Here is a 22,211-nt window from a genome sequence, read left to right as displayed (position 1 = left end):
TCATCAGGTATTAATCAGCATAACTGCATTGACTTCAGTGAATTTACCCTGAGTTAGTGCACCTAAAGACCTGATTTATAAACCCAATGAAGTAAAGTATTTTTGCTCAGGAAATATGCAAGTGAGAGAAAGCCATGGTGTTTATCAGCACCTAACACAAAGGGAACCAGATGGGAGCTTCTGGATGCTCTTGTAGTATGTATGTTTAAAATGGTCTTCTGAAGGACACGTACATTTCTAGACTTCAGGACATGTAAGAAACTTTTATGATCATGAAACAGAAAAATTAATTTTAAATTATTTTTAAAAAGTTTGAAAAAATTATTTCAATCATTGTTGTCATTCTGCCTGATCCTAATAGCTTTTATATAGGAGTCAATCTTACAAGATATATGGTGTAATAATAAAATAAGTTATCCTCAGATCAAGCTACTCAGGGTCCACAAACATGCCCCCTATTTTCTCAGCGTTCTGAACCCCTTCTGCAGCTCTTACCTGTTTTGACTAGTGGTTACTCCTGCTCCATTAGCTCCATGGAAGCTAATGGGACGTGATTAAGTAGCACTCTGTAAGAGTTTAGTAAGAGTTAAGAATTACAGAATGAGGCACATGGGGATAGATTCCAAATGAACATAGTGTATACATGGTGTTTTAACTGAGGCATAACCTGGATATCTTTGTTCAGTCCACAGACTGCAGAGCAAGGTGATGGCCCTTTTGACAACCTTATTGATGACATTTCAACTATAAGTTGTAACTGATCAACTTGTGTTAAAAAAAAAAAAAGCAATGGGTGCTCAAGATTTTTGAAACCCGAAGGAGGAAAGAAGGGTCCCTTACTTTTTCAGCACTGCCAGCCACTGACAGGTACTCAAATGATAAAACTGTCAAAAGTGTTACTTAACATTGTTGTCTGCATCGTAATCTGTTTCTCAGTAACACTGGGTCTGAGTAGCAGTAATAGAATTAATTATACTTCATTTTGCTGTCTTTAACAGTATTGACCAAATTTAAGAACAAATGAGAAGCGCTTATCAAGCTTGAAGAAAATAATCCATCAGTGGCACAATTTAAATTCTCTGCAGTTCTCTTATTAATCAAAGTAACACTTACTATCCTATCTCCACTTCCCATTAACAGTCATTAAGCACTGTTGCTGATTGAAGCAATTTCTTTAGGGATCTCAACCTCATTTTTAAGAGAATCTTCTACAGTGGAAAACAATATCATATAGGAAAAGTGACTTCAAGAGAGGAAGAAGGTTCTTCAATCATGTTCTGACCTTGACATTTTTCTACAGTAAAAGTTCACAAAGCACACAACTAAGATGTTCTGAACTTTTGGTGTCTTTCCTGTGGCGGGACTCATGCCCTTGTATTAACACTGAAGGAAAACACTGTTTCAAAAGACAGCGTTAGACAATAGGTTAAGTGTCTTTAACAATTGTACTAAACTGCATTAGTGGTTATTATTTTAGAACTCTTTCATACACAGCAAAAATTGTGAGAGAGAACTCATTTTGTAACCTTATGTCAATGATAGGAAAATTAGAGTTTTAAAGCTCAAAGGTTAACTGAAATAAAGATTTCTGATGTTCACTTTTATTCTCCATTGTCACAATGTCATGGATTGATCATTTTTGAGCAGAGAGATGTAGTTAGCCATGTTAGTCTGAAGTCACATATAAGGCACTGTAGATTTGCACCTTATAGACTAACCAAAGTAGAAATAGAGAGCAAGCTTTCATGAGCTGAAACTCACTTCATCACAGCATTTGATGAAGTGATCTTCTGAACTACTGTTATTCTAGATGCTTTCAAAGTATTTATTCTGCTGATGAGGGTTTTATGCCCCTTGCAGACACTGTGGTTCTCTGTTTTTACTTTTACAAGTTTCCATCCATAAGGGCCTGACTCACCGTCATGTCACTAAGGAGCCTTTCGCAGAAAGACAAACAGTACTTCTTTTGGAGAAAAATCAGTACTCAAGCCAGGCCAAAAGGATTCATCTGAGTCTGCTTTGGGTGACTCAGAAGCAGTTTTACTTGCAGCTACAAATGCAATCCCAAACTCTGACAGCACTACAATATGAAAATAATTACATATGAAATCTGATGATGCAATGAGCATCTCTCATCCCAGCTACATCCATGATTCAGAGTCAGGTACCAGATATTAAGAGGGGTTTGGTTGGGCTGATGTTCATTCTCTCCACATACCAGGGCTGGTCTTTCAGCATCTAGGACACTCATTGACTGGTCGTTTTTCCCCCCCATGTGCCTTCTGTCCTCTGGCATTTGCATTCTGATGATGCCAGTCCATTTTTCCGTTATGAGTTAAATATCATGAGCAGACATTATGAAAGCTACATACACAACCCTGCAACATTAACTGGCTCAGCTCTGGATAGTTCAAAATGGTTAATACTCTTTTCCAAATTTCACCAGCCCTCACCATAAGCAATGCTCCCTTCTCCCATTTCCAGAAATGAGGTGGAACTGCCTTCCTTACACATCAAGCCCCTTTCACTCCAGGAGGGAGCAAACAAGCTGAAAATCCAGCCTGCCTTGGTGCTATGCACCCAGCCTGCAAGGCAGAAAGAAAACCAAACCCTAAACCACCACAGCAACAAAACGCTATGTTTTTATTACTGAAAATACAAAGTGACCTTGGAATCTAATGGCTATGCTTTATTTGCTGATCCTATGCCACGACCTAAAGAGCAGACTGCAGTCTCAAGGGGGCAGAATTCAATTCATAATGAATTTGATTCACTCCAGAAACAAAATACCACTGAGATTCTCATATGGCTGAATAAAGGAATCTGGTCTCCACGATATGAAATACTAAGCTAGATTTTGGATCAATGTAATACCTACTCCCATTAAAATACCTAAAAAGGAAAACATCTACAAAACGTCCCATTAGGCTGATACGTGTACAATACAAGGAACAGAAAAGCAGAATTATGCATTGTGTTCAAGGAGTATGAATGGATTCCAGATCCATGGTGTTTCATCTGTACAAACAAGAGTAGCTAGCTCATCACATAGCTTCCCACTATCAGGCTTGCATACAATTGCTGCAGACACATGCTCAGTGGCAGAATATGGACACATGTATATTAGCGAATCAGTTGTGGAGTGAAATAGGAAAATATTGTGGGTTTGTAGGAAGGTACTTCCATGTATAATACTCACAATAATGGAGGAAACCATGCCATTACAATTCTCATCCACTGTCACACAAGTCTTGAAAAAAACAAAACCACAGACTTTTTGTTGGGTGGGTGGGCAGCAAGGTAGAAGGAGATCAAGTACTTGGATAATGATATCTCTATGTTCTGGATCTCTGTGCTTTGGTATCTTCCTGTGGTATCATGCAGAAGTCTTTTAGGGTTAGAGAGCATGGTCATGAATTAATGAACTACACAGTCCCACTTAATATCACAACTGAGGCAGTGGGTACTAGCTTTGTGCTCCGGCTCTGGAAAAGAGATGGATTCCATTTCACTCAACCACCCAGAGGATCTTGATGCAAAGTCCACTTTCTTGTGTTTTGCAGATGGGAGAAATTGTGTCCATATGGACATAAATCATTGTATACATGAGCAGATCCTCAGCTAGTGTAAACATTCCATGCTCCATTGATTTCCAAACACCACTGGTGTGTGCGTGCGTGCGTGCGTGCATACATACATACATACATACATGTGGCTGACTTAGTTTAAGACTCTAACAGAAAGCCTTATTAAAAATTACAGAGAAGATATACAGGATTGATCTGTGCATAAAATCTTATGAGCCTCTCTTTCCCCTTCACAAGTTTAGTACTGTTTGTAACTACTGTAAGCCAGACTAGCTGAAGATAGAGGAAAACAAAGTCACTAATTGCAGGATGGCTATTCAAGTAATTTATGCTATAACATCCATAGCTTTCTGTCGTCGTTCTAGAGTACTTGGATTGCAGCAACTAATAAGTTAACTCATTGCATTAGATAGCCTGTTAGTCAAACAGAGGAGGTTGTTTGTTTAACTACACAGATATTTTACAAAAAGTAAGCACATTTAGCACCAGGCTTACATAGCTACAGATATTTTCATCTTATTAAAATGGACAGATATATGATGGGACAAGGGAAAAAAGGCAATTTTTATTCTTATGCTTTTAATTTTTAATGGAAGCACTGTATCATGATAAGCACTTCCAAAGGCAGCTTACATAATAGAAAAAGCAAATATCTTTGCACAAAATCAGAAGACATATAATACTGAAGGTTACTTGCTTTATAACTTCACAAACAGTTAATCTGTGCAATAAGAGGCAAGGGAGACAAATGTAATTAAAATATACTAAAAAATAATAATAAATGAATGCAGCTTCCAGTTACGCTGGCGCTTAGCAGCAACCAGATTACTTCTGCAAACTATTTTCACTTAGCACAGTTCAGATGGAATTATTGCCATGACCTTTTAAAAATGTGAAGAGTGAATCAATACCCTTTCAGAGGCAAGACTGCGGGAGCAGAACTGGCCATGCCATAATGGTGTGTATTTCTGCATCAGAAGGCAGTTGAAACCTAATTATCGTCAATCACATACAAGGTAGGCCCATGTAATGAGGAGCACTGTGCAGGCTGTGTGTGAGCCTGCATACATGTCTGTGTACATGAGGCTATTTTGGTGCCAATGAAGTAAGATTTAAAGGTAAGTTATAGAGATTGTCGCTCATTTACAATAACTAACACCAGTCTGTCAGAAATGGCAACCTGTACATGATGCATGACTGGCTGGCAGTTTGCCACACTCCCACAGACCTTGCAGCCAAGAATCACGTTTTATTGTAGAGGTCATCAGAATGCTTACTTGGATACATGCCATATATTATTAGGAATAACCATCAGCCAATCAGCAGCATGTCTTGGGGCCTGAGGGCAGCTTAAGCAGCCTGATTTTAGTATATAAGAAAAGCACATCAAGCATCAGTGATAGCACATTACTTTGTAACGCCTTGCTCTTCAGGAACACAGTGGACTTCCTAAATTCTCATCCCCAGATGGCAAAAGGTATCATGGATCAAACTGATTTCAGCTCATATACACCAACTGAGGATTTGACCCTAGAGAATTTAAGGATGGTGTCATCTGAAGTGGGAGAGAATAGAAAGGGGAAACCATACATATTGGAACAAGATATGGGGATTGGGAAGCACATACAGTACAAGAGGGATTTTTCTTTTTTTATACAGGAACAAAGTCATCAAAACCGGTTGGTAAGGCACAAAAGTCCATCCCTTTTCCTTAGGCTTTCAAAGTAGTCCCACCACTGGGGCTATTATGAGAATTTTGAAACAGACGCCAGTAATGCAACAAATGTTTTTGTATTATCAATCTTTCCCTGTAAAAACAAACTGCTAATATGTGGAAGTGCTCAATTTTATTCAGTAGCCTAAACATGAAAGCTCAACATTATGCTAATATACTTCAACTCAAGAAACATAAGGTTATCAAACTGTGTTGATATTAAGAAAGTGGTTGCCAACTCATTGCAGCTTTTTTTCAAGGCTACACAGTAACTGTATAGGTCTTCCAGCTTACAGGTAGCAATTCATTGCAATGGGCTTTAAACATGAGTTTCTGTAGTGACTGAGGCATGCACAAAAATAAAGGCTTTCGTATCTTAACACAGCAAAAGGGTCAACTTTCATCTAATATGTTAACATTCTCAGGCACACTGTACTGAGAGCCAGGAATGCTCATCACATGTTTGTCAGGCAAAGTCTATCTATATTGGCACTGGCTCACTGAAAATCCCAAAACATGAACAGTAAATCGATGATTTTTTTCAGAGGTGGCTGCCACCATTTGAACTCTGCATCCAGGGGGCAAGTCTATAAAATCAGTGTGGTTCTCTACTGTAACAGATGGTCTTGCAGGGCTATTGCGATAGAGACATATCACCTGCCAACCATTTCAGTGACCTCTTGTTCTATGATATCCCTGTTTTAGCAGTGAATTAAAATGCTTTTCCTGTTCTAGGTGCACCTACCAGCTAATTGGTCAGAATGAATCCCAATAAACAGGTAATGCCCACTTGTTTTTATGCAACCCCTTTCCACTAGTCAGTCAATAGTAAAATAACAGTAGTATGTTCTGCCTTTATTTTATCTCCACTTATATTTTCCCTCAGTAAATAGTAAGCCATGGCTTCCAGCTACTGGAGGGGCTCAGAAACTGACTGCACGTTTAGGAATTCCAGAAGTATGACACAGCAGGTTAAAAATAGATGACTTACAGGTAAAGTGGGAATATTATGGTACCACATAACTCACTTATGGGGTCAAGTCAACATAGTAAGTGACTCTCTTTTTAATGGTCCTAATACCACTTTAACACCTATTCTGAATGGTAAGTTATTTGCTGTGTAAATGTTCACTAAATTTATGTGACAACAATATCTACTGTACAACCACCTCTCAAAGCATCCTTTAGTGCTCTGCTTCACCATATACTGTATTTCTTACTTCCCACAAGTGCTATAAAGTGATTGTTGTTGACCATTGTCTTGTTTTAATGTCCCCTAAATAATAATAAACTATAATACTAAAAAATCTTTTATTCTGCTCCCAGTAATACATTTCCTGAAGATTAATATATGACGAAAAAAATAATTCTCCCTTCTGGCATCTTAATTTGTAGCTAAGTGTGGTTGTTTTTAGATAGGATTTTTACATTAAATTTGGAATCTATGTGACTGTTTAACATCATTAAGGGACCATTATACTGACTACAAAGGTTTAGTGAAGTAACTGGTTTCCACGTGGTTATATCAATCTATTTCCGTAACACTGTACACTAGTTGTTCCCCTAGAGTACTCCTTGTAATGCTGAGAAAGTGTCAGAAATAATGACTGTCTACCTATATCTGCAATAAAACGTAGAGCATGGATATTATAGTTGTAAGTATCAAAGATTTATTTCATGACTGCAGGTAATGATGAATCTTTTAGCACAACTAATGTCTAGAGGAAACCTCTCTTCTTCTCGGAGCTGTCACATGGAGACTATTTATAGGGCCCTTAGTGCTGTGGGGTTTTAGCATAAAGAGGCAATGTGTCTAAGGTGCCACTGGATGGAAATGTTAGCAAGGGCTTCCTCTCATTGAAGATCTTTTAGTAGATGGCATTAGATTCCCTCTTTGTGTGTTTACGTCCCCCCAAAGACAGGGGACAGATGTTTAACATCAGACCATTAATCCCTTAGCCCAGGTTCTTGTGACAGCGCAAACCCAACAGAATGAGCCCTTTGCCTTTGCTCAGTGTAAATGCTGCAATTTACTGCTGATTTACAGAACAGGGTCAGGCCATTAGAAACTTGGCAATCTTCTGTACAGCTGGAAAACAATATGCATGATAAGCTAAAATTCAATACCTTCTTGCACTAATTAAATGGGTTCCCACCAGGACAAAAACACAAATTACAAACACAGGGCTTTTTTGCATCCCTATGCATTTTTCCTGCAGATGTGACCAGGCTTTATTTGGGTCCCTTTCTCTTGAACATACCCTGAGATTTAACACACATTTATGTTGTAAGAGACTGTCTCCTCCTCCTGTTTCTCTTTTCTTTTTGTCTCTGCTACTGTTTTCATACTGCCTGATTTTTTTCCTTGTCTGTTGGTCAGAATAGGCAGGTGTAAAATAATAACTGAAAGAAGCCTCTGAATACTCTACTTGAATTTCATTACAGAGATGGGCATTTAGATACCAGATGCATCACTTAAACAAAAGGTTCACAAATATTGTCTATATATACATATGCATGCATGCGTGCGTGCGAGATAAATTTGTGGGTGTGTGAGATAAATGTGTGTGGGTGCGTGTGTGTGCATGTACACACACACACACACACACAATAAAATTTATTTTAAGGCCAGGACAATTAACCTTATTACAGAGTAGTGCTATGAATCTCTGTCATTAACTGTCATCTGGTGACATCATGAATAGTAGTAAATATTTAAATAAACTTTTTTAAAAGCAGAAAATGTATCAAATGATAGATCGTATAAACAAAGTCTTTCAAGCAAAAAAATAAAGAAAAATCACTAGGATTCATGCATCTGAAATATAAACCCTACAATTCAGCTAGCAAAACACAAGAGTAATAGTCTCACTCTCTATTTGCAACATAAAATTAAAATCTAAGCAGAGCATGTGTGTTCAGGTTGGACTCTGGAGTCTTCCCAGAAACATTTTGCTGAATAGTGAATAATATTTAGCTCAAATATGGTTTGCTTCCAGACTTATTCACTGAGAAGCAACAGCAAGATTCTAAACAGCTGGAGGTTTAAGTAAAAAACAAAAATAGCTACAGGCTTTAATTCAGATCCAAACGGTATGAATAATAACAACAACAAAAATACCTGGTAACTATAAATCTCATCAACCAATGTAAAAAAAAACAACATTCTAAATCTATTAATATTTCCAAAGACATTATCTCTCTGCCACCCCACTGCTTTGCGACTTGTCGTATCAGCTATATTATTTGCCTTAAAGCACCATCTAAGTGTTTTTCTTCCCCTGTGAGGAGAATCGTCCACAACCTTCACAAGATACAGCCCACTGCTCCCCTGCAGGAGGACTACAGCATCATTAACAACCAAAGACACTTCAGGCACAAGTTGAGGCTTCAGTGTCTCCAAACCTTCCCGTCTCCCATCAAAATTCATATCCTGTCACTGTTCTAGGAGCAGAAAGGCTTCTCATTACAGCATCATTCCCCTCTTGCAAGAAACACTGATTGCTGCACTGGTGGCTTTGGAAGGCAAAGATGTAATTTAGCAAAATAATGTACCATGCTGATTAATTTAATGTAGCCCATGACTAATTATGGTAATTCATTACATCTACAATTAGGCTAAGTAATTTATTGCACTGCAGTCTCATAAAGCAGAGGATTTATATCGAGTTTTGAATGTCACCCAAAGGACATTTCTGTACCTTGTCTTTACTGAAGCGGAATAAGGCTGCCAGCTGAGATGAGCAAAAAAAAAAAAAAGCCCCCATCCACCCTTACTCTGCCATATTTGATGTTTGTATTGCAGGGAGAATGCAGGCATGATAAGAGTTTTTTCTGGTAATATCCTCCTCCTCCAATTGCACCTTTGTGATTACGTGGCACTGCATTTCCATTTTTTAAACTGCACACCAGTTTCATCAGATGTGAGCCCTGGACACCTAATACACTGAAGTGCACTGAATGTGAAGCCTGGTGGGCTGTTACTGAACATCTTGTGCAGATTTTTTGAGATGACCAGAGAAAAACTGGCATTTATTGTCTCTTGATTTCTCTGCTTATTTTGCAGAGTGTATTTGCTGTTTACATCAACAAAGGCTCTTGCGTGCCTTGTACAGATGAAAGGGGGACATCTCCCTTCACTTAGGAAAGACGCATACATAGCATTATTGTGAAATACAGCCTCCCTTGTACCCTGCAGCAGGGTTTGCTCCAGCAATGCTGTACTTCGGAGACCAATTTGTTTAGCTGATCACTGTCTCTTTGACGTGGCTGCAAATGTTACCTTTCTTTTTCAATCAAAAACACAGCAGGGTGTGCCATCTGTTTGGCACAGGCTCGACTCTCTTCCCCAATGCCTTTTTGTGCAGATAATTTTACGTGGTAATTTGCATGAATCTTTTATACCTTGGTTTTTGGTCAATACAACTTTTTTTTTTAATAATGCACTGTTCTAGTGAGTACTTTAAATGCTAAATAATAATAATAACAACAACAACAAAGTTCAAATAGGCAACAGTGAAATATCAGAACAAAAGTATTTTTTAAAGATTATTTTCTGAGCAAATGGGTGCCTGTCACTACGTTGATTATTTAAAATAGACATGTTTACCAAGACTGGCTAACATTTTCCACTGCTGCGTTCCACATCATTTTCCTCCTTATATTTTACCTGGCAGGCACAGCTAATCAGAAGATTAATTTAACCATTTTAAAGACCTTTTTAAAGCAGGTTAACAAAAAATAGCCACCATATTAAATTGTCATTATATTACAAAAGCTAGCAGTAAAGCAGTTAACTATTTTTTCCCCAGCTTAGATGCTGTTCAGAGCAATGAAGCCCCCCTAAACTAGGAACAGATGATCAGCACCACAAGATGAAGCCACAGGGATGCTCATGGAGTTCTGAATGCTTTATAGAATACAAATGAATTATCCTCCTGCTTCTCCGACCAGAGCATATAGGCTAGACTTCATTAGAATTCAATATCATTCTGCTTTTCTAATGTTAATGTACCAGTTATATAAGAAATGGGAAGGGGGGGGTGAAGTTTATGCCACAATTATGGCCAACATGATATCATAATTCTGGAAACTGGACTTAATATTTTTAAGGAAATTACTATATCTTCCTATTTTCTCTCTTACTCCTAATGCAATGTACGTCCTATCCTCCCTTTAATAAGTGTGTTTTAATTGTGTGTCTATCTTAGAATTGCAGTGACTACAATAATAGACTTTATAGCTCTTTTTTTTTTTAAAAGGTACCGTGACTAAAGATCAGATTGTGAAAGCTTTGAGTTCATTTTACTGTGAAAGGAAACATAGCACATTACCTTAATAAACAACTGTAGGAGTTTACTACATCCAGGAATAACTCAGAGCATTAAGGCTTGTGCTTTTGTCTGGAGTGCAACAAACAGTGTAATGAAAAACAAAACCACCAAGACATAAAAATACAATTTATACCTTTTTATCAAGCCAAGAAAAAGTTGGTTAATGTTTGAAAAGGGAGCAGTAATGTATATTTATTGACAACTTTATTGTAATAATTAGATGTTTACACAGTCTGGACATTGTGGCTAAATCACTTCCAGCATGTTTATTTGCAAAGGACTGTTTTCTGGGCAGTGCAGCAGGTTCATTAAGAAGATAGACTGTATTAGAATTCAAAGAAATTACCAGCTCCTATTCTTTGCTTCCCTGAATCAAATTTTTTTTTAAGACTAGAAATAATGAAGTAACATGGAAAGTTATTTCCTCCCATAAGGAAAACTAAATCTGTTCAAAGATATGGACTCCAAAAACAAACTTAACACCATACATTTGAAGCAATGTACAGGAAATGCTCCTTTTAAATACTTATTAGTAGCTTTTCATACATATAGTTTTAATGCTATTTTTTTTTTGCACGCTAGCTAAATGACAATATATTTAATGAGGATGAAGTCATTTTTACAGAGATATTGATTCACTTCAGAAAGTAATTTGAGTTTAAGCCACCATATATTTTTTTTTCTTAAAAAGAACACCTACTTTTAAAGTTTTAAACCTATGTCTCATTACCTTTCAGCTATTGTAAAATGTTAAACATTCCCAAGCCAGATAAACAGGTTAAACTGAAATAGATTTCTAGCCTGGATACACCTAAAATCTTTTCATAGCCCTTACGTTCTTTGTTCTTGTTTGCTAATCCTGCCTTTAAAAAATATTTTCTCACTTGGATCTAGGTTTCACGTCTCCTAGCTTAGCATAAACAAAAATGCCAGATTTTAAATTCATACAAAATGTAACAGAAAAGAAAAGAACCTAAATAGTAGGATCTTTTAGTAAAAAAGGCATGAAGAGAAGCCATGCACTGTGGACAGGGATAAGGCACTGCATTTAGTGCAATATCCATTTTAAAATTTAAAAACTGTTTAAAAATTAAGGCAGTAAATAGACTATAATGTTGCTGCTGTCCAAGTTTACCTCCATTACAATTAAGTAATCAATATGCGATATTTATTACTGTTAGACTAAGCATAAAGAGAAATATATAAAAAGGCCCGTGTGTTTAAACCTTCCTGATTTTCCTTTTACAGCTATTTAGCTAGAAAGATCACTTTATTTTTCCCTAGAAGAAGACTTCTTAAATTACAAACAAGGCATCTAAATGCGTTCTACTCCCCACACTTGCAAATAAAAACAAAAAAGATAAAAGGAAATTGATAGGACAATGGCAGCTTGTAAGGGAAATACTTGGATATATCTTCTGTAAGCTGCACAAGTCAACTCTCAGACTTGAAATATTACAGATTTAGTTTTACAAGTCAATCACAGCTATATATTTGGACTTGTAATTACTGTCAGTTTTGACAGTGAAGGCAATTTTTTTTCCTGACACGTGCATTTCAATAAAATCAGGTAGCAACATCACATAGCACTTTCATAAATGCAGAACTAAATATATATTTTAAGAAGACTCCTTACAAAGATAAAGACCAGCACTGGAATGGAATTAAATAATCGGTAACACATTAAATAAAAAAGATGATAAAAAAAGAAAATTACCTCTAAATACCTACTAGATCCAAAGCCTGATGAAGATTTCAGCAGATTTTGGATTGGTCCCCCTATACTCTTTGAAGGACGAAAGAGTCAAAGGAAGAAACTGAAGATTTGTTGTTTTTCCATACAAGATACCTAGATACCATAGTAATAATATAAGCTAATTGCTTTACATGGATAAATGACTACAACTTCAAACTTGGGCTATTTTGCTTGGGGGAAAAATGACTGAAATGCTTCTTCTGACAACAGAAATAAAGGTAATATTAAATACATTCAAACTTACTTTGGTATCTGTACAGCACAGTGATATACATGATCCTACTTAAAGAATGTCATCTTAACTTTCATTAGAGAAATGTAATTTGGACCAAAGACATTGCTGGTGTAATGCTTCTGGTTTTAGTAAGGAGAATATTATTTTAAAAGATTGTTGGCTTGAGCCAACCGAAGTTGAAAGGTATTATTTTTGTCTACCTGCCAATCAAATGGATCTGCCATCTCCAAATGGTCACAATTCATCTCTGTGTGGTGTCATTTGATCACTAATGCTGGCCCAATCCAGGAAAACACTTGTGTATGTTTAAAACTCAATGAAGTTGGCTGGACTAATCGTGTGTGGGCATGTACCATTGCTGGTTAGTGGCTACAGGCAGCCCCCACTTAACGTTGTTTCACTTAGTGCTAGCTATAATGCTCATTTGAAATTGATACCTCATTTCACTTAGCATTCAGCAAGGTTCGTTATTATACTCGCAGTTGCCATCTTGAGTCATTAAAAACAACTGTGGTCGCCATCTTGAGTCATCATATACTTTTGTTTTCACTTAACGCTCGGTTTTTTAGGAACCAATTAAAACCGCTAAGCAGGGGCTGCCTACACTGTGAATTAGATAATCTTCTTGGGAACATATCTGCAAAAAGCCTCCTTACATAGATGGAAGTGCCAATGTTTTCTCAAATCTCTCATACATACAAGCAAACTTAAGAGCTTCTTAATCATTTAAATTACCTACTTATGTGACTTCATTCCTTTTTCTTCTCCCAACAGATAATTATTAGTTACATTTCCAGTAGTGTTAGGAAATTCAACAAAAGTAGATATTGTTAGTATATCTGATTCACAAATACCCGGTTGAAAGAGGTCTGATATGGCACGTAAGCTTCTGCCATCAGATATTCATAGCGTTACATGGAGCAAACACTATGAATGACCAGTCCAGCTTTCTCTTACTATGGTCCACCTGATGGTATCATGACTTGTTTGAAATTGTGGTGAACAGGCCTGGAATGCACTGAAATTCTCTAAGCACTCAGCTAAGAAACATCAGGAAAAAACAACAACTTGGGTGTTAATAGTTACATAAGTCCAAATTCAGTGGGCCTAATGCCATTAAAGTCAATTGTGTCATATCTGCTTCTCAGAGGAATGAATCTGTCCCAGAGAAAACAGAATACACACAAAGATGTGGAGGCTGACACTGGTCCACACATAGCTATTATAATCCTGCTACACATTCATTTATAACAAGATAAATCCACATTATTAAACACTTTTTTCTATTTTTGAAAGGATAATAGTATATCCAGCCAGCATAGTCATCTGCCTTTGATAGCTGTCTATACTAAATGTTACTGAAAATGACACCTGTTCTTCCCACTTAGAGTTACTAAAAAGAGGACACTGAGGGAGCTGGATAAAACAGAACTTTTAATTATACTGCCTAATAGGCCTGTGTGAAGCAACATGTATTTGCTTCAGATTTGGATTCGGTCAATTCGAAGGACAGTGATTCGATTCAGAGATTCAAATCACCGTCCCAATTCAATTCAGACGAATCAGATCCAAAAGATTTGGTGCCACTTCAGAGACTCGGCCATAGACTAAACAGGCTGCTGACACAGCTGCCTCCAGCTGGTAAGTCTGTTGGGGTTGGGACAAGCTGCCCAGCCCAGGCAGGAGGGCAGTTACTCATGGAGGAGGGCAGGAGCATACAGGATATGGGTGTGGCAGTGCTGGGAGAGAGGGCTCTGCCCTGCTGCTGCTTGCCCAGCCAGTTGGGGGGGGGGGGGAGGGGGAAGCACAATGCAGGTGCGGCTTGCTCCAGGCAGAAGGGGTCAGGCAGCAGCAGGGCAGAGCCCCGCTCCCAGTGCTGCCACACCCACATCCCATGTGCCCCAATGCCAGCTGGCAAGTGGTGGCATGGCAGAATCCCCATGCCTATTGCCGATGCAGGTGTGGCAGCGCTGGGAGCAGCGGCTATGCCTTGCTGCCACTTGACCCCTTCCACCTGGAGTGAGCCGCGCCTGCATCATGCCCCTCCCCACCCCCACGCCAGCTGGGTAAGCAGTAGTGAAGCACAGCCCCTGCTCCCAGCACTGCCATGCCCACATCAGTGCTGGGAGTGGGGATTCTGTGCTGTCGCTGCTTGCCAGTTGGCACAGAAAAGTGGGTGATGCCACTGCTTGCCCCCTTCTCCCCAGAACAAGCCGCGCCCGCATCCCACCCCCTCCCCACCTGGGCAAGTGGCAACAGGGTATAGCCCCTGCTCTGAGCACTGCCGTGCTCACATCCTGCGTCTCCCCACCCCAGCTGGGCAGTTTGTCCCAGCCCCAGCCCCAATTCCTCCTTCCCCGTCTCTTCCCTCCACCAACCCCAACAGAGTTACCAGCTGGAGGCAGCTGTGTGAACTGCCTGTTTAGTCTATGGCCAAATTGCCAAATCTCTTTCGAATCTTTTTCCAAATCAATTTGGATGCTTCGACTTGATTCAGAGCTTGTAATTGGTCTGCTGATTTGTTTTGGAGATTCGGTCCCTGAATCAGGCAGAATCTCCTTCGAATCAAATCGGCTACTGAAGCTTTGCACAGCCTTACTGCCTAAAACCAGAGGACCTACATTGTTTACAGTAGGATTATTCCATAGTTACACTGGTGTAACCAATCAGAATTTAACAGAGACTCCACAGGCCCTGAATGCACAAATTGGGAATTTGAAATGAGTAGGGTATCCAATTCTTCTGTCTGAATAGGAGAAGCATGCTGCACCTCAGAAATTCACTCTGAAGCTGGAGATCTGGGCAAGAAAAGTCAGTCAGTTCCTGTCCTCCAGAAAATTCTCTGCATTAGGTACTAGGCATCAGGTAATCCTGAATTGCAACAGGAAATCAGTTCACAAATCAGCCACTTATACTTAGATACCTTGTGTTCCTGGGCTTGTCGTAAAAAACATTTGTTCATGCAAAGCCAAATACTCAGAATGATAAGTGGCCAGATTTTAACCCTGTTACTCAGATTAGCAGGCAGTTGCTTACTCAACCTGCCTCATTATATCCAAGGGGACTGCAGGTCTGAGCTACTGCTCACGAATGCTAGTAAGGGGTTAATAATGACTAATAATATCTATTTACCTACAAAAGGTCTACCGAGGGTAAAGGAAGTCCCATGGTTAATGTCCTATACATCATATTGAAAACTCAGCATGATTGAGTTTATAAATACTGATTTGCCTAGCAGTATACAATATAAAAGACAGACAGACAGAGGATGTTCGAGTCATTGTTCATTTTCCTGATACCCCGGAGTGATTATGTGGACTACAAATTTTCATTGTGTTGCCAGCAGATAATGTAGAGTTGTGTATGAACAGAAAGCATTCCAACAGTTTCAGACAGGAAGAGTGTACATTCACAGGACTATTGCCACAAGAGTAGTCTTGATAATGATCCTAGATTTATTGATTGTGCTTGCTGTTACAACATGCCTATTAGTTGTTATCATTAGCTGGATGATGAAATCATTGTCTAATTATCAACCTAAGGAATATCAGACTCGAACTAAACACACATCCCACAATGTAATCTGAGAATTTGGTTCTTGATATATTAACAATTGCCCCTTGAGCTTCAGTGGGCATGTCTACACTTGTGCTTTAATGCGCAGTAGCCTATTCTATTGCCCATTAAAGCAGCATGTACAAAAACTGTGCTAATATGCTAATGCATACCAAATAGGCTGCTGTGCATTAAGCATCACCTCAAAAGCATGCACTTGTGCTACTGAGCATTAGTGCAGCCTAATGCGCATTTATTTAGTACCTCATATTGGAAGTACTAAATTTAATGCACACTTGGAGAAGCACATTAATGCATGTGTAGATGCGTCCAGTGTGGTATAAACTGAAGTTCTGCTGTATTTCGTTCATTGTTTAATATCTAAATCAAAAATGCCTTCTTCCACCTATGGCTGACCGGGGCCATGTGTAGACGAAAGAAGAGGCATGTGTGCATGACACTTCAAAGCGGGTTAAATGTTTTTACACCACTTTAATGGTGTTGGTGTTTGCACGTGTCAGAGGCATACTGCGCAGTAATTCCAGCTGCTGTAGCAAATTCGGTGGCATAATGCATCTTAAATGACTTGGGGCGCAGCAAACTAAAACTCCTTCAAGGAGTTTTAGTTTGCTGCCCTGCACTCGTGGAGCGAAGCACCGGGCTCTGTGCAGCTCAGGGGCTCTGCAGGAAGCCCATGCAGGCAGCCTGGCAGCAGCCTGGGAAGGCAGGCTCTGCCCAAGGGAGAAAAAAAAAAAAAGCATTGAACTTGATCTTTTTTTCTCCCCCCCTGGAGTCTACCTGCCTAAACTGCGTGGGGGCCCAGTGCTTCCCGCTATGTCTGTGGTGCTTCCCAGGACCACCTAAGCTGGGTGACTGTGGGCGGATGCCGCCTAGGGGAGGGCCACCACCGCCACAGGAGGAAGCACCGGTGTTGTCGTCCCCCTGCAGCCCAGGGATCACTCCACCTGCCGGCAGCTCGCCTTCCCCTCCCCAGAAAGGCAGGTAAGTGCACGGGTATGTGCACAACACGGGGGTTTACTTGGCCCTAAATTGAAGTGGTGTTTTTAAAAACCCACTGCTTCAATTTAGGGCCCCCGTTTCATCTACACATGCCCCAGGAGACCACAACCTTTCCTCTCTGTGATCCTAGTTCCACAATCTGTACTTTGTCCATTTCTGGCTAAACTACTATACTATACCTCCACTCAAAAGTTACAATGATTAAAGCATGAAGCGGCCTATGAAGCTGGACATATCAATAAGATTACATTGCACCAAAGCTTCACAGTTTGTATGTGGACAAGATCTTCATAAACTGTATAACAACTTTAAATGATTTGGTTCCTGGCTATCTTATTATGTTACTACTTACTTATTACTGTGTTTGGCAGAGATATACCTGATGGAGACCTGGGAAGGACCTCATTCAAACATTAAATGTTTTACTTTAAGATTCAGATTGAGCTTGACTATTGCCACTTTCAGAGCATATTGAGATTCATTTGCAGGCAGGCCTTTTCCTAAAACCTAATCTGCACCTGCCACAGAGATCTGACCTAACTCCCACTTGTCATTGGAACCAGCAGGAAGAAGTCTTGGAAGGAAGAAAGCAAGAGATGGGAGCTCCCATGAGAAGCTGTAAAATATGTGTCCAAGTAATCTGGTGACATAAATGCATGCAACAATAATGGTTTATTCTAAAGCACTGCACCTTTTATTAACAGATAAGACTGAGGACAGTGCCTCCTACACTCTGAAGTTTTACTTACCCCAATCACTCGACAAATTGGCAAAATCTATCAAGCAAAATGCTTGTTCACTAACCACTGCCTCTGCAGTGGTTCTATACAGATCATGGGATGAATAATACAATACAATACCTTTCATATCTGAGTCACAAATTAGTAATGACAAGAAGTTACCAATGGATAGATATTACAGAGCAATATGAAGGCAATGTATTGTCTCAATCCAGTGAGCATAGAGGTGTCCATATCAAAAAGCCACCATCCAAAGGCCATTCTCAGAACCACAACAGAATGAACAGAAACTTATTTTCTTGTCCGTAAAGGTAGTCTCCTTCTAGCCTGAATAGGTACATATTGGTTCTGTGGGTGCCTATGTGTATGGAGGGAGGAGTTGTAGGTTTGTGGAAATGTGAATAAACAGATATTTCTGGTTTCCATTGAGCATTTTCTGGCATCTTAAAAAAAATAAAATTAATGATGAAATTGTCTTTAAAATAGAGGGGAAAGAGAGCTTCTAATGTTTTGTACTGAATATTTGCTTGCCATGGGTGAAGTAAAGCCAATGCCACAAAATGCCTGAGAAATGTTCAGAAGAGGATGAATAATTATACATCAAAGGGATAGCCTCATATTAGACACATAAGAGATCTGTACTGTAGGGACTGGAATGGATCTTTTCAGTAACTGGAAACTTACGATAAAAGATAAACCAAAATCCGTATCTATCAAAAACAGCTGGAATACTGTGTTCACACACTTCTAAGAAATGAGCAGGATCAAAAACCTGATTACACACAGATGGCATCGAGCTCCCTACTTCTCACCTCAAATTTAGACATTGGTCTTCTCTATGCACAAGCCACTCTAATCCTCTTGGGATGTAATAAAAGGAGGAGGAGGTACCCCTTCCCTCCTTACACCACACACTTCAGTGTGTAGCAACCATCTTTTCCCACTTACTTCAGAACACACATGACACTGCAAATGTACCAGCGAGCAACTCAGTAACCTGTACTAGACAAGATGTTTGTTCTCTACCTTACTCAATATGACTGCATCAGATCTTACTACTAAGATGTGTTGGGCCATGTCAGCTCCTGGATGGGAAACTTGAAGAATACCTTGCTGCTACTGGAAAACTGAAAGACTGTTGGTGATTCTGCATAATGCTCTTTCCTGGCCCAAACAGTTCTGCATGTGGGTAGATACTGAAGTGTTAGGAATGCTGTTTTATAGGCCCCCTCTAAGTTACAATTATGTTGTGATGAATGTATTAATCACAGCATAAACGGCAAGAGTGCTACACATGCATCCAATCTAAGATGACACCATAAAATGGCAAGCCATAAAAATGTTCCACATATAATGTAGAACATTTTTATGGTTGGCTTGTACAGCACCTTAAAATAAACTTCTAGAAGGTCTAGCCCTGGGCTGACAATTAGCTGATTGTTGGCTCCAGCACTGGGACTGTACTGGGGTCTCAAACTGGCCCGGTGCAGCCTGAGACCAGGGTCAAAAATCAGCTGATTGCCAGCTCCAGCCCTGGGACTGCAATGGGGCCAAATGCAAACCTTAGTGTAGTTCCAGCACAGAAAGCAACAACTAGCTATTGGCCCTGGATCTATGGTCACCTTTCAGCTTGCCAATGGAGAGGGACCGCAGGATAATGATCCCAGGCTCCCCCTGCATGGCAAGAGGCACCATTACTGGAATCTAGGTTCAGCTCCCATTGTGCCTTTAAATGAATGTGTGCCAGGGGCCGAAGACTGAGATGTGAAACTAGAATTCCAGTCATTTGTGGCCAGTAAGATGCCCATGGCACTTTTGTTTGTTTGTTTTTTGGTTTGTTTGTTTTGTTTTTTATAAGAATGGAAACATTTACATGTACTGGATCTGATGCAAGTAATAATTTCTTTCTTAGCTACATAAATCCTCACTTGCATTACAACTGTGTGTGGAAGTTTTTTTCATCCCTCAGTGTAAACTTTAAAAGTATTACTCTAAATTGTTTAATCACCTATCACACACCACTAAAGTCTGTTTTTTAGTGCTTAGGAGGGAAAGGGAGGCTTCCACTACATTGCTGGACACATAGGGATGAAAGATCTGACATACTATTTAAAAGTAGAAAATGAAGGGGGGAGAGATTAGGTTTTAGTGTCACTTGAAACTATCTGCTTCTTAATCTACATTTAGCTCCTGTTTTTAGACAGTCTGTATTGTTGTACTTGGATCTCTCTACCCATAGCTACCAGAGGCAGATGACACCTGATTTTTAATTTTTCCGTTACTGCAAGATTGCTGTTCCCAAAGGGGTAGGGAAGAGCTGGCTTTTGAATAAGAGAAGAAGACATCTCTGGTTTTAAATTGGGCTCGCAGTGGCATCTCTCTCAGGCAAGGAACATTACACAGTGTCCTGTAATTCTCTGTGGACTTCCCTCCTAGTGGGTCGACTCTGAAGATTCCCAACTGCAAAAACAGAATTGTTTAAACCAACTAGATCCTGTTTCAACATTATCTCTGTATAGTGTCCTTTTATCAATTTATGCAATGATTCAGAGGTAGACTGTTGCCCATTCTGTACTGCAGCACAAAGGAGTAGAAGAGATAGAAGCAGCATATTGGATCATTCCTTACTTCCCTGTACCAATTTACCAATTCCTGGGAGCAGGGGAAAGCAGGATCTACAGAGCTGCTTCACCCTTCTCTTCCCTGCCCTACACTGGTGCCTGGATTGAAGGCACTGAGGCATGACCCACATCCTTCCACCAAAATGCCAGAGAACAGGCCTGGGGCAGACCATTCTCCTCAAAATCCAATAGAAAGGAGTTTGACTAAATCACTCCCAGAAAAGTACAATAACGTGTGGCCCCTTACTATGTGGCCTGATGATCTAACCACTGCACTATGAGACTACTTTCTGGGATGCAGAGGGGTAGAAGAGCTCTACTAAAGACCAGGTATTCTTAGCTCTAACCCCAACTTAAGGTGTTTTGGGTGTGCATTTAAGTAGGAATGGATGCAAGCACATGCACAAATACTTGTCTGAATAAAGAGGTCTTTGAGGAACAATACCTTTACAAGTATGACAGGGCAATGTCTTCCGGATGTGTTTCAATTTTATCTAAATATCCCAATACATATCATTGCATGTTATATTTAAACACATTTTTAAGAGACTTTCTTGTATCTTCTATTCTAACATAACTTTACAGTATTTTGAACATTTTCTTTACCTTGATTGATGTTCTATTACATAATGGGAAGAGGAGGAAAATCTATCAATACCCTATTTTATAATCTTTTTTTATGTCCCTTCCATACCAGGCAGTTTTTGCTCATCTCTGCTTGATTTTTTACAGCTCAAGATTTTGCAGGACCCCTACAAGTTGGAGGAAAAAAAATGTGTGGGGCTTCTATGGCATGTACCAATTGCTTTTTTCTCCACTTAACAGTAGTGCACAGCTTTATAAAACTTTTAAAATAACTTCTGTATGCTGGTATAATTTCTGATGATTCTGCTAGTATCCCATAGGCTTTGTGAGCTCTGCAGCTGGAGGGGCTGGCTTTGTGCTGGGGTCCCCCAGACCCCTGTGGAGCTCCAGACACCCCAGAAGGCTGGTGGGTGCCTGGCAGAGCTTGCATCTTGGGTAGGGTCTGTGCTGGGTAGTGCTGTAGGGATGGGGGTTGGCTCTGTGCAGCCCAGGCCAGAGGAAGTGTTGGCATTAGCCCCATGCCATCCTGCCCTGCTGAGGACCCGCTCCCTCCCAGCAAGGTGTGGTTGGGAAGGGCCTTTGTGGTCCTAGATGAGCCAGGGAAGCATGGGGGCATGGTGTGTGTGGCAGGGAGGGAGGAGGGGACTCAAACATCCACAGACCATGGTGCCCCAGAGCAGCCATGACTGGGAACCTGGAACAGCATGTCTGGGCATTGCCTGGGGGGATTCAGGGCTGGAATGGCACCTCTTCCACCCTAGCCCCCCTTTCCCTCTCTGTGCCCCTGCTGTTCCTCTGCTCTCTGCCCAGCTCTGCCTTCTCCAGCAGTCTGCAGCTATCTGCAGTCTCCTGCAGCCCCAGGAGGCTGCAGAGGGCCCCTTGCCTGGAAAATGCAGGGAGGCTCAGAGGCCCCCTCTCCCCGCCAAAAACTGCACTTCTCTCATGTTTAAATGTGCTATAACTTTATAGTACTACAAAAAGTGGTCTAAATTACAGCGCTGTAAAACGAGCACGGAGCACTTCTGTACACCCACCTAGTGGCCTGTCTAACTTAGTGGTGTTCTA

This window comes from Alligator mississippiensis, chromosome 5 (assembly GCF_030867095.1).
Source record: "Alligator mississippiensis isolate rAllMis1 chromosome 5, rAllMis1, whole genome shotgun sequence".
Classification (NCBI taxonomy): Eukaryota; Metazoa; Chordata; order Crocodylia; family Alligatoridae; genus Alligator; species Alligator mississippiensis.
This window is presented reverse-complemented; position numbering follows the sequence as displayed.